This window comes from Rhinolophus ferrumequinum, chromosome 3 (genome assembly GCF_004115265.2).
Source record: "Rhinolophus ferrumequinum isolate MPI-CBG mRhiFer1 chromosome 3, mRhiFer1_v1.p, whole genome shotgun sequence".
Taxonomy (NCBI): domain Eukaryota; kingdom Metazoa; phylum Chordata; class Mammalia; order Chiroptera; family Rhinolophidae; genus Rhinolophus; species Rhinolophus ferrumequinum.
Window position 1 is genome coordinate 23,081,432 of NC_046286.1, and position 10,470 is coordinate 23,091,901.

The window sequence follows — 10,470 nt, forward strand, 5'->3', positions numbered from 1 at the left end:
CTGACAAATTCCATAAATTTTAGAATACGCCTGACTGCCTTTTCCTCCAAAATATTTTGTACTAAGGACATTTTCAGTGAACTATTAATGCTAGCAGACAAACATGGGGGTTGGAGGGGGGAGGTCTAGAGGATTGCAACTATTCTTCCTAGATGATTTATTTTAAAATAAGAAGCAAATGGATATCATATCCAAACCAAAGTCAGTTCTGCCGAGTTTTTTTTTCCCCCATCTGAGAAAACACATCTCATAACACTTTACTTCATTAGCCAACATAGCAGTATACAGCTTCCCTAATCCTCCTGTGCAATGTGATTATTAAAATTCTTGGCAGCTTGATGTGCTGGAGATGAGAATAGATTAACTCAATTATAAGCAGAGAGGCATGCTTTTTTAGAATACTACCTTGCTTGGGTTTAGCTTGTCAAAAGTAACAAATGAAAGACTTAACTTTCCATAACTTTTTCCTCCCACTTCATCTATTATATCTTTCAATATCCTCAAAAGTGCTTTTTGTACTCCAAAGAAACCTGGACTTAGATAGTCTTTGAATTTAACGTCAAAATGTCCATAATATATTAACTTTGCCAGACAGAGTTTGAGACAAGTATTTTTTGTTAGCTTTCTATCAGAGGGCAAGCTCAGTTTTTATTTGTTTATAAAGATATTCTGTTAGCAACACTTGACTCTTTTCCACCAACTGGGGAGACACACAGGAAACCTAAGTAAGCTCTAGTGCCTAACCAACTGCCTCAGTTTTCTTTTTAACATTTCCTATAACAAATGGCTTCTTAGGGGCTGATATTGAGACTGAACTGACCTCTATGTTCTCTTTTAATTCTAAAACTCTACATATCTATGAGTAGGTTAAGCGCTTACTACGCATCTGTGTTTTATACCTTAATAAAATATACCTTTTATTAAGGTATAAAATAGCACAAAATAAAATCGTATTAAAATCAAGGAGCTTAATGCCAAGTTTCCCTCCCATCTTAGTCCTTAACTACTAATAAGTGGATTCATTTTCTCAAGACCCAAGATAAGTTGATTCTCGTTTGCATTTTTAATTTACTATATCTATTATGCACCAGGACTGGAGTTGCAAAGATAAACAGAATAATCATAGTTTCTATCATATCAGAGCTTAAAGTCTAGAGAGGGTGTCTTAGTCCATTCAGGCTGCTATAGCAAAATACCATAGGCTGGATGTCTTCTAAACAACAGAAATTTACTCCTTATAGTTCTGGAGGGTAGATGTCCAAGATCAGGTTGCCAGACTAGTTGAGTTCCGGGGCGGCCCTTTTCTGGGTATAAGATGGCCCTGTTCTCATTCTATCCTCCCATGGCAGAAAGGAAGAGAGAGTCTCTTTTGTAAGAGCTCTAATCCTATCATGAGGGTTTCACTATCATGACTTAATTTTTTCCCAAAGTTCCCACCTCCAAATACCATCACATTGGGAGTTAAAATTTCAACTTATGACTTTTGAGGGAACATTCAGTCCATAACTGAAAGAGACAAGCAAATAATTAAAGATAAGATAGGGGCTTTGTTAGGACAAGTCTTTGAATGCTTCTGGTTTCTGGCTTGGACAACTGAATGAATGGTAACTGCTGTCAAGAGATTAGTATACCCTGCTTCTAGAGATTAGAATAAAAATAGTTATTTCAATTTAGGATATTCAGTTTGGGATATTCAGTTGAGTTTTAAATGCTTTTTCCAGAAAGAGCTTTCAAAAATATATAACAGTTCTCTAATCGTGATGTTGGTGCTAAACTGGAATTACCTGGTACAGGATTAAGGAAAGTGGAATCTCCTATAGGGATTATTTTGAGGTTCCAATAAACCAGGGGTGTCAAAACTGCGGCCCGCGGGCTAACTGCAGTCTGCAATCCATTGTTAATTGACGCACAGCAAATTCCAAAAATATATTTAGTTTATTTAAATAAACCAGGTGAGGCAATACGTCCTTCACCTTGAGTGAGTGGCCCGGCTGTTTGTGTATTTTACTGCATATGGCCCTTGGTAAAAAATGTTGAAAAAAGTTTAGACACCCCTGCAATAAACCTTCAAACAAATGAGAAAGACGGTGACCATGTTCTCCTGCCGGCCAAGGAAAAAAAGTCTCAAAGGTCGGGTTCTTTTTAGAACTCTGCTAAGATATGGAAAGTAAAATGTAATTACAACTAAGGATGATTTGGAGGAAGGGGCACATGTTTTACTCTTTTAAAAAACAAAACTGGAAATTACTTCCTGTGATTGGAAAGAATCCAGTCATAGAAATTTTAAGCCCAGTGTTCTATGGACGTGTCTCTTTATCTCTTCTGTAGTCTTATGAGCTGAAATAAATATTTGGGCCACAGGCTGTAATGTAAAGTTTTTCTAGTTGTTCAACAGTACTGGGAGAGAAAATTAAACACCTTTTTGATTAGGTTGGAAATAAGGGTTCTCAAAAGGACCGTAAAAATAGACATTGCTGAGGGAAAACGAATCCAGGGCATGGAGAAGGGCTTTTGATTATCACCTAAAAGTTCAAGTCAAATTAACACAGGAAAAGTTAAAGATGCTGTATTTCACTGATCCTAAGTTCAAACTTTTTCACAATAAAATGGTAAACGATCTCTGAAATCAGCATCTTAATCAGTTATCTTAAAGTTGCTATTATGCTGGTGGCATTCTTAATGTCACTGTTAAGCCTAAGCATGTACAAACTTGGTAGTAGCTATTTATTTTGTTATAATTTTAATAATTTTGAGGATTTTAAGGAGGACCCATGCTGAGTTTAATTACCACAAATTAAGATTGAGTTTAATCGCCTCAAAAAGATTGTGTTATGATTCAGCATTTAATAAAAAATTACCATACACCCATAAAGTCATGGAAACTGAGCAGTGTAATAATAATATAAATATCTGTGTCTAATAACTACAAAATAACTTTTTCAATAATTATAGAATTTAAAAAAAATTTGGAGAGAACGTTTAAGTTCTAATTTCAGCAAATTTTAATTATATAATAAAGTGTTATCAACTCTAGTCACCATCTTATACATTTGATCTTCAAAAAACAAATAAATATGAGGTGATGGATGTGAGAATTAACTAAATGGGGGAATTCTCTCAAAAAGTATGCGTAAATCAAATCATCACATTGTACATTTTAAATAACTTGCAATTTTATTTGTCAAGTCTACCTCAATAAAACTAAAAAAATTCTACATGATAAGAAAGCATAATATTATTGTTTAATTGTCAATGTCTTTTCCTTCTTAATGATACATAAATGAATGGTGCTAGTTAAAATCAAAGACTTCTTAGACTTGATGAAACGTGAAGAGTGAACAAATCCCAAAGTATTCCATTGTCTCTTCAGATATCTTTAATTATGTATTCTTTAGTGTGATTTAGTCTTAGTTCGTTATTTTAAGTTATTTTGAAAACTAGAGTCTGGACCTCAAAGAACACTTTTTTAAAAGGTACTATATTTGTTGGAGCTACCTGATTGCTGGCAATCCTAACTATTGGAAAGTATTAAAAGAGAAAGCAGTTTCTAAAGTGCTGAAACTAAATTTTGGAGTAACCCATTCTGGCAAATATCCCAGATACTTTTATGGACCTGAAAGAATACTTGCACTGGACTGTATAAAGGAAGTGACATGGTAGACTTAGATTCTGATTAACTTTTCCCAAGGACTTCGGAAAAACATTCTCTAAGTCCAGGTTTGTCAATGAGAGGGGATCTAAACTTCAGTAGTTTGGGAGAGCATGTATGCATGCCATAAATGCTGAGCGCCTGTTTGTATAAAGAACTACACTGGATTCTGTGGTGGATAGAATTGTAAATGGGCAGAGAGCCCTTGTCATCAAGGAGCTTATAATCTGGACTAGAACCTAAAATGGGATACAAATAATTATAACTCAAATGCTAAAAAGCTTCCAGGGAGATGCGAACCAAGGACCCTGCCACCAAGGTGTTCACATACCTCTCTATTTTAAATGAAAGTAGAAGGGGGTTGGGAGATCCGACAGTTAAATACAGCTGTGTATCATGAGGCGTTTTAATGAGCTACCCCTAGAGAATGTGAAGTTGGATCCAATATTCTTCTTCAAAGTCACCTTCAATATCCATTCACTTTAAGATGACTGTTTTAAAATCTGGGGGAATGAAAAGGAAAATAAAAAGTATTAACATTGCTTTTCCTTATGATGCTGCAGCATTGGCTTTTAAAAATAGAATTTAAATATGTGTAATTTTTGGATATAACTCCTTTTAAAAATGCATTAGCATTTCAAGATCCAAGTTGAAATAATTTACAATTTTATAATTTTTCATCAATGCTTTCAAAGTCATTGCTGAAATGAAAAAGCAAACATTTTAATTAATGGGTTAATAAAATGATTTAGTATTTTCTCTTTTTATGTAACTCAACTAAATGTATTTTCATGTCCACATCCTTTTTTGATTATTTCTTTGCTTTCACCTTCATAGAGATTTCTTTATTTCACTTTCTACCATAATTGCTTATTTATAAGATTGGCTTTTTATTTAGACCATGAGTATTTGAATGCAGAGACTATATCCTATTTACTTGCTCGCCCACATCACCTAGCAGAGTGCCTGGAACTCAGCAACAACTCAACAAATACATCATAAATGAATGCACGCATGAAAAATGCCTATATTAATTGAAATACATTTTAAAACATAAAAAAATATTTAAAGTATCTTAAGTTTCTCATGTTTTATATGTCAAATTTCAATTCCAAAAGACTATATTTTTATCAACGGTTTTGAATTTTGTAAAATATTCTTACCTATTCAAATGTAACATTTTGTTGTTACCTAGAAAACCACTAAACAGAGAGAGAGAAATAGCACATGAATTATATGCATTTTGTCTGCCTGAAGTAAACCCAGTTAGAACTACAAACTATTTTCCATAGCGGCTGTACCAATCTACATTCCCAGCAACAGAGTACGAGGGCTCCTTTTTCTCCAACACTTATTGTTTGTCTTGATGATAGCCATTCTAACAGGAGTGAGGTGGTATCTCATTCTGGTTTTGATGTGCCTTTCCCTAATGACTAATGATCTTACACATCCACTCATGTGCATATTGATCCTTCTTATACCATCTTTGGAGAAATGTCTATTCAAATCCTTTGACAGCTTTTAATTCAGTTATTTGTTTTCTTAAGAATTCCTTGTATATTCTGGATATAAGTCCCTTACTAGATACATGATTTGCAAATAATTCTTCCCAATCTGTGGGGTTTTTTTGGTTTGTAGATGGTGTTTGAAGCAAAGTTTTCAATTCTGATGAAGTCCAACTTGCTGATTTTCTTTTATAGCTTGTACTTCTGGTGCCATATCTGAGACATCATTGACTAACCCCAAGGGTGTGAACACTTGCTCCTATGCTGTCTTCTAGGAGTTTTATGTTTCAGCTCTTGCACTTAGTTCATTGATCTATTTTGAATTAAATTTGTATGCTGTGTGAGAACAGGGTCCAAAATTCATTTTTCTGAATTTGGATATATAGTTGTGCCAGCCTCCATTTGTGGAAAATAGCATTTTCCCCCATTAAATTGTCTTGGTACCTTGTTGAAAATCAATTGACTACCAATGTAAGGGTTTATTTCTGCGCTCTCAATTATGTTTTATTGAGCTATATGTCTACCTTTATTTCAGTATCACTGTCTTGATTATTGCAGCTCAGTAGTTAAGTTTTGAAATCAAAAAGGGTAACTTCTCTACCTTAATTCCTGTTCCAAGACTTTTAGGTTTTTCTGGGTTTCTGATGTTTCCATATAAATTTTAGGATCAGTTTGCTAATTTCTGCAAAAGAAAAATCAAGCCAATTGGTATTTTGGTAGGGATTGTATTGAATCTGTAGATTAATTTGAAGTATATTGCTATTTTAATATTATTACATCTTCCAATTCCTGAACATCAGATGCTTTCCAATTTATTTAGATATCCTTTAACTTTTTTCAACTATATTTTGTAGTTTTTAGTGTACAAATCTTGAAGCCATTTTGGTTAATTTATTCTATTTTATTCTATTGTAATAGGATTGTTTTCTTAATCTCATTTTCTAATTACTCATTGACACTCATTTGAAAATGCAGTTGATTTGTGCATATTGTTCTTGTATCCTGCAATCTTGCTAAACTTGTTTATTAGTTCTAGTACTTTTTTAGTAGATGCATATGACTTTTAAATCCCATTTTTTATTTTATCAATATAGATAGCTTTTGAAGTCAATTTATATATACATTTTAATTTTCATTTTAAGAGTCACATGGTAAGTAGTCCATATTATGATATAACAAAATATACTTATTCATCCCCCTATTGATAGGCATTTATATTGATTTCTCTTTTTTGTTTGTTTTACTATCACAAAAATCCTGAAACAAAAGTCATTCATCATGTCTCTACTCATACATGTTTATATTTTTTATAGGTCAAAATCCTAAAAACAGAATTGACTGGTCATAGTGCGTGTGTATGTATGTGTATGTATGTACGTATGTATATATGTGTGTGAATATATATATACACATATACACATGTATATATATACACATATACACATATACACATGTGTATATGTGTATATATATACATACATATAGAGAATAAAATTTTCACAAATATTGCAAAATTATCCCTCAAAAGGGTCCAATTTTTCCATCATCGAAAGAAAAAGATATGTTTGTTAAGGTCTAACATCAAAACAACTAACAGTTTCTAATAATGATCCTTTAACTTGAGCAGAAAGAATTTCTCTTCAATAAAGCAGCAAGATTCCTCCTGTGATAGTCAAATTGGTGCTAACTGTAGATAGATACAGAGCAGAACTCCTGGGGAAGGCATCTTCCTTTCCCGGATAATTATAACCAGAAATAACAGAGAGAAACTAAGAAGATTTACTGTAGTTCAATCAATCAACATACATGCTGTGAAACTTTCTGACATTTTTACTTACTGATTCCCAGAGGAATGTGGTTCAATAGGTCTCAGAATAGGAAGCACATGTTTGGAACACAGAAACATGTGCTGACTGGGTATTGCTATATACTCAACAAGTACTTCTCCAAATAAATGATTACTCAAGTTTGTATATACATATGCACTGATATATGTACCATATACCAGGGGTGCCAGAAAAAATGTATACATATGATTTGTATTAATCTTTTGTTATCAGTATATATTGAGTATTACAATTTTAATACAGTTTTTTCCTTTCTGAAAATGTGTATACATTTTTGGTACCCTCTGTGTGTGTATATATTTTATATATGTAAATATTATATATATAAAATAATATTATACATATGTATATATTTATTTATATGAAATGGTTAACCAGGAACCCCCTTGTTGCTACCAGAGTATGGAATATTATAATCATATTCCAAAGGAAGTGTGACGGTGGTGCCCCCTCACCAGGGAGATCTTTGTTAAGTTACACACCTTACCTTCTAAAGAGATTTAAACTACTTTTTCCATTGCCTCTGAATGCAGGGCCCAGTTGACCATGAATGAAAGGATAAAGACCACACACAGGCCAAATGTTCCTACCTTGGAACATCATAGCTTTATTCTCTTTAGATTGTAAAACTGCCAACCAGCATTGTGCAGAAAAAATAGAATGGAAACAAAATCTTCAATAGAAATGACTTAACAAAAACTATTCTCTAAGTCAGTATATTAGCAAAGACTAAATAAGATCTTTCTACCTTACCAATATGTTTTCGGAAGCGAGACGTCCACTGAAAATATGACCCCTGTGTAGGATGACCAAAAGAACCTGGAAAGTGAGAAATGTAAGACCATGCCAGACCATAAATTATAACATTAGCCACAAGATTAAGGTTTATAGATTTTTTTTCACTTATTTATTTATTTTTTTAGAGAGAGAAAGAACTAATTGACAGCAGAATCTGGGGTACGCAATTTCTAGTTGACAGGCATTGGGAGTTAACACTAAAGTAAAATCTGAATTACTATTTGTCAAGATTCCTTTGTTCTTAAATCAAAATTGTTTTCTGTTTTTGGTTTTTATCTGATCCCCAAAGCATATTAAACAATTTCTATATGAAAACTCTTGGCAAAACAGTGATAATGGTTAATGCGATAATGGTTAATACTTTAAAGGATCTTATGATTCAGAGGAGAAATAGGCACGCATATGCATACGTAATTGTAACACAACCTATAAAAATCAACTGATCATAGTACGGAGAGACTTTTCATGCTTTATAAGTTTAATAGTGTCAATATTCTACAAACATAAAGCTGTTTAATCCTTTAAAGTTATTTGCCAAAGAAATTTTAAATAATTATATTGCTTTATTCTGATTTTTAAAGTAATAAAGAAAACTCTCCAAAGTCAGAGGCTGAGTCTGTCTTGTTCATTGTATCCTTAGCATTTATTACAATGCTAGAGACTTAGTGGACACTCAATAAAAATTTGTTGAAATAATAAAGGGAATTAGATTAATGCAAAAAAACATGAAAATAAAAACAAAGACAACACACAATTTGACCAGTTTCATAAATACTTTAAAAGTTTATATCTTTGCCCAGTTTTGTGACTGTTTTCTTAGAAAATTATTATAATTGGACTTACTATGTTTAAAGTATGTACACATTTTACACTGTAATACATAATGACTACCTTCCAAAAAGTTCATATTACTTTATACTTCATCACTAGTATATGAGATTTCTAATACCAACCATGCCTCAGCACTTTGTCAATTCTTCCTTCTTGGTCAATCTACTATGTGACAAATAACCTGGCATTGCTATTTTCATTTGCATTTCTTAATTACAAAATGGAAAGAGCATTTTTTTGTTCACTTACCTTTAACAATACTTTATGAATTGGTGTTTCCTTCTCCAACTTTCTATGAGTGTGTAAGCTCTTTATATAGCATGTTATATAGTACTTTTATGTATCATATGTTGTCATTTGTTCAATTTTATGTTTGTTTTTTAATGTCACCCACTCTGTTATTCATCATATATATGATGTTTTTATATACATTTATATATACATATAGAAATATGTATATATATATTTTTGTAATCAAACCTATAAAATATTTCCTTTTGATTTCTTTGGTATCATACTAAAGGCTATTAACAACCTATGATCACATCATTATTTATCTATAGTTTTCCTTGTTCCATTTTTTCATTTAAATTTCAATACATCAAGATAGCATTTTAATCTAAGCTGTGAGATATAAATTTAGATTTGCTTTTACAATCAACAAGTTATTCTAATATCATTTGATAAATAGACCAAGAGCCTTGACATGCTACATTATAGTACTAAAAAAATTATGACTATCTCTATCTTTTTGGTTTTGTGTCATTTATCTTTTTATTTTAATGATATACCACCTTTTTTTCATTGTCAGGTAGGCTAATCCTTACCTGTTCCTCCCTTTGGAGGGCAGATTGGAATACGATGATTGGAGTTTGCATGATTCCTGATTGTCTCTGCATAATCAGGACTTTCAACATCCTGATTGCTCCCATCTGATTATTCCTGGGGAAAAAAATGTATACCACCTTTTAAAATTACAGTATCTTTACAATATCTTTTGTTTTGTAATATCTTTGTATTCATGTTTTATTGAGAGGTTCCCTTTTTTTAGGTGAAGCATTCCTGTTTCTGGACCGTTCTTTTATGCTTATTTTTTTCTGACAAATAAAAAAAAAAACACATTTTTTTAACCAGGTTTTTCTCCCCAAATCTCATTGGAATTGGTTTGGGGATTCTCAGACTACTGTTAAAAACTCTCCACAAGGTAGTTATTATGTACGATTTTAACAAAATAATGGTACTTTGTTCAGAAGAACAATAATCAATGTTAAAATAAATACTAATGAGAAAATTCAGAGTGTCAAAAACCTCATCAGCAAAGAAAAGACTTGGGTCTTTCTTCTTCAGGAGTAAACTAAAACCAAACCAAACACAAAACAAAACCCTGTATTTTAACCACCAGAGGGCAGTGTACTCTAAAAAATGGACCTCAGCAATCATAATGAAGCCCAGACAACTTGAAGATCAAATCGATGTGGGAATAACAATAGACCATAGGTTTATTTCAAACTCTATAATAATTACAAAATTTATCCTGATATGAGCAATACAACATTTATTTAGAATATTCATAGAAATATATCCACCACTAAATTATCCATGTTAATATGTCAATAGCTGCTTGTATAGTCACATTGCTGAAGAGGTACATGAAACAGGAAGATGCTCTGTATGAATGAGCACTCTTTGAAAACAGGAGCTGGGTCTTGTTTACCAGTTGTTTCTTCAGCACATGCATAAGATCCAGTTTATAAGGACAACTCAAATAGTTGATGAATAAAAAAATAAATGATCTACTGTCTCAGGCTTACTCAATTTCTAAATTAATTCAAATTAAACC

The 10,470-nt window shown here is 32.3% G+C and overlaps 1 non-coding gene across 1 annotated transcript; it reads left to right on the plus strand.

Moving 5' to 3' along the window:
* Positions 1-9,434: 9,434 nt before the first annotated feature.
* LOC117020974 (U8 small nucleolar RNA) lies at positions 9,435-9,567 on the plus strand. The gene has a single exon (XR_004422792.1). It is a non-coding gene; the product is annotated as a U8 small nucleolar RNA (small nucleolar RNA).
* The last annotated feature ends 903 nt before the right edge of the window (positions 9,568-10,470 follow it).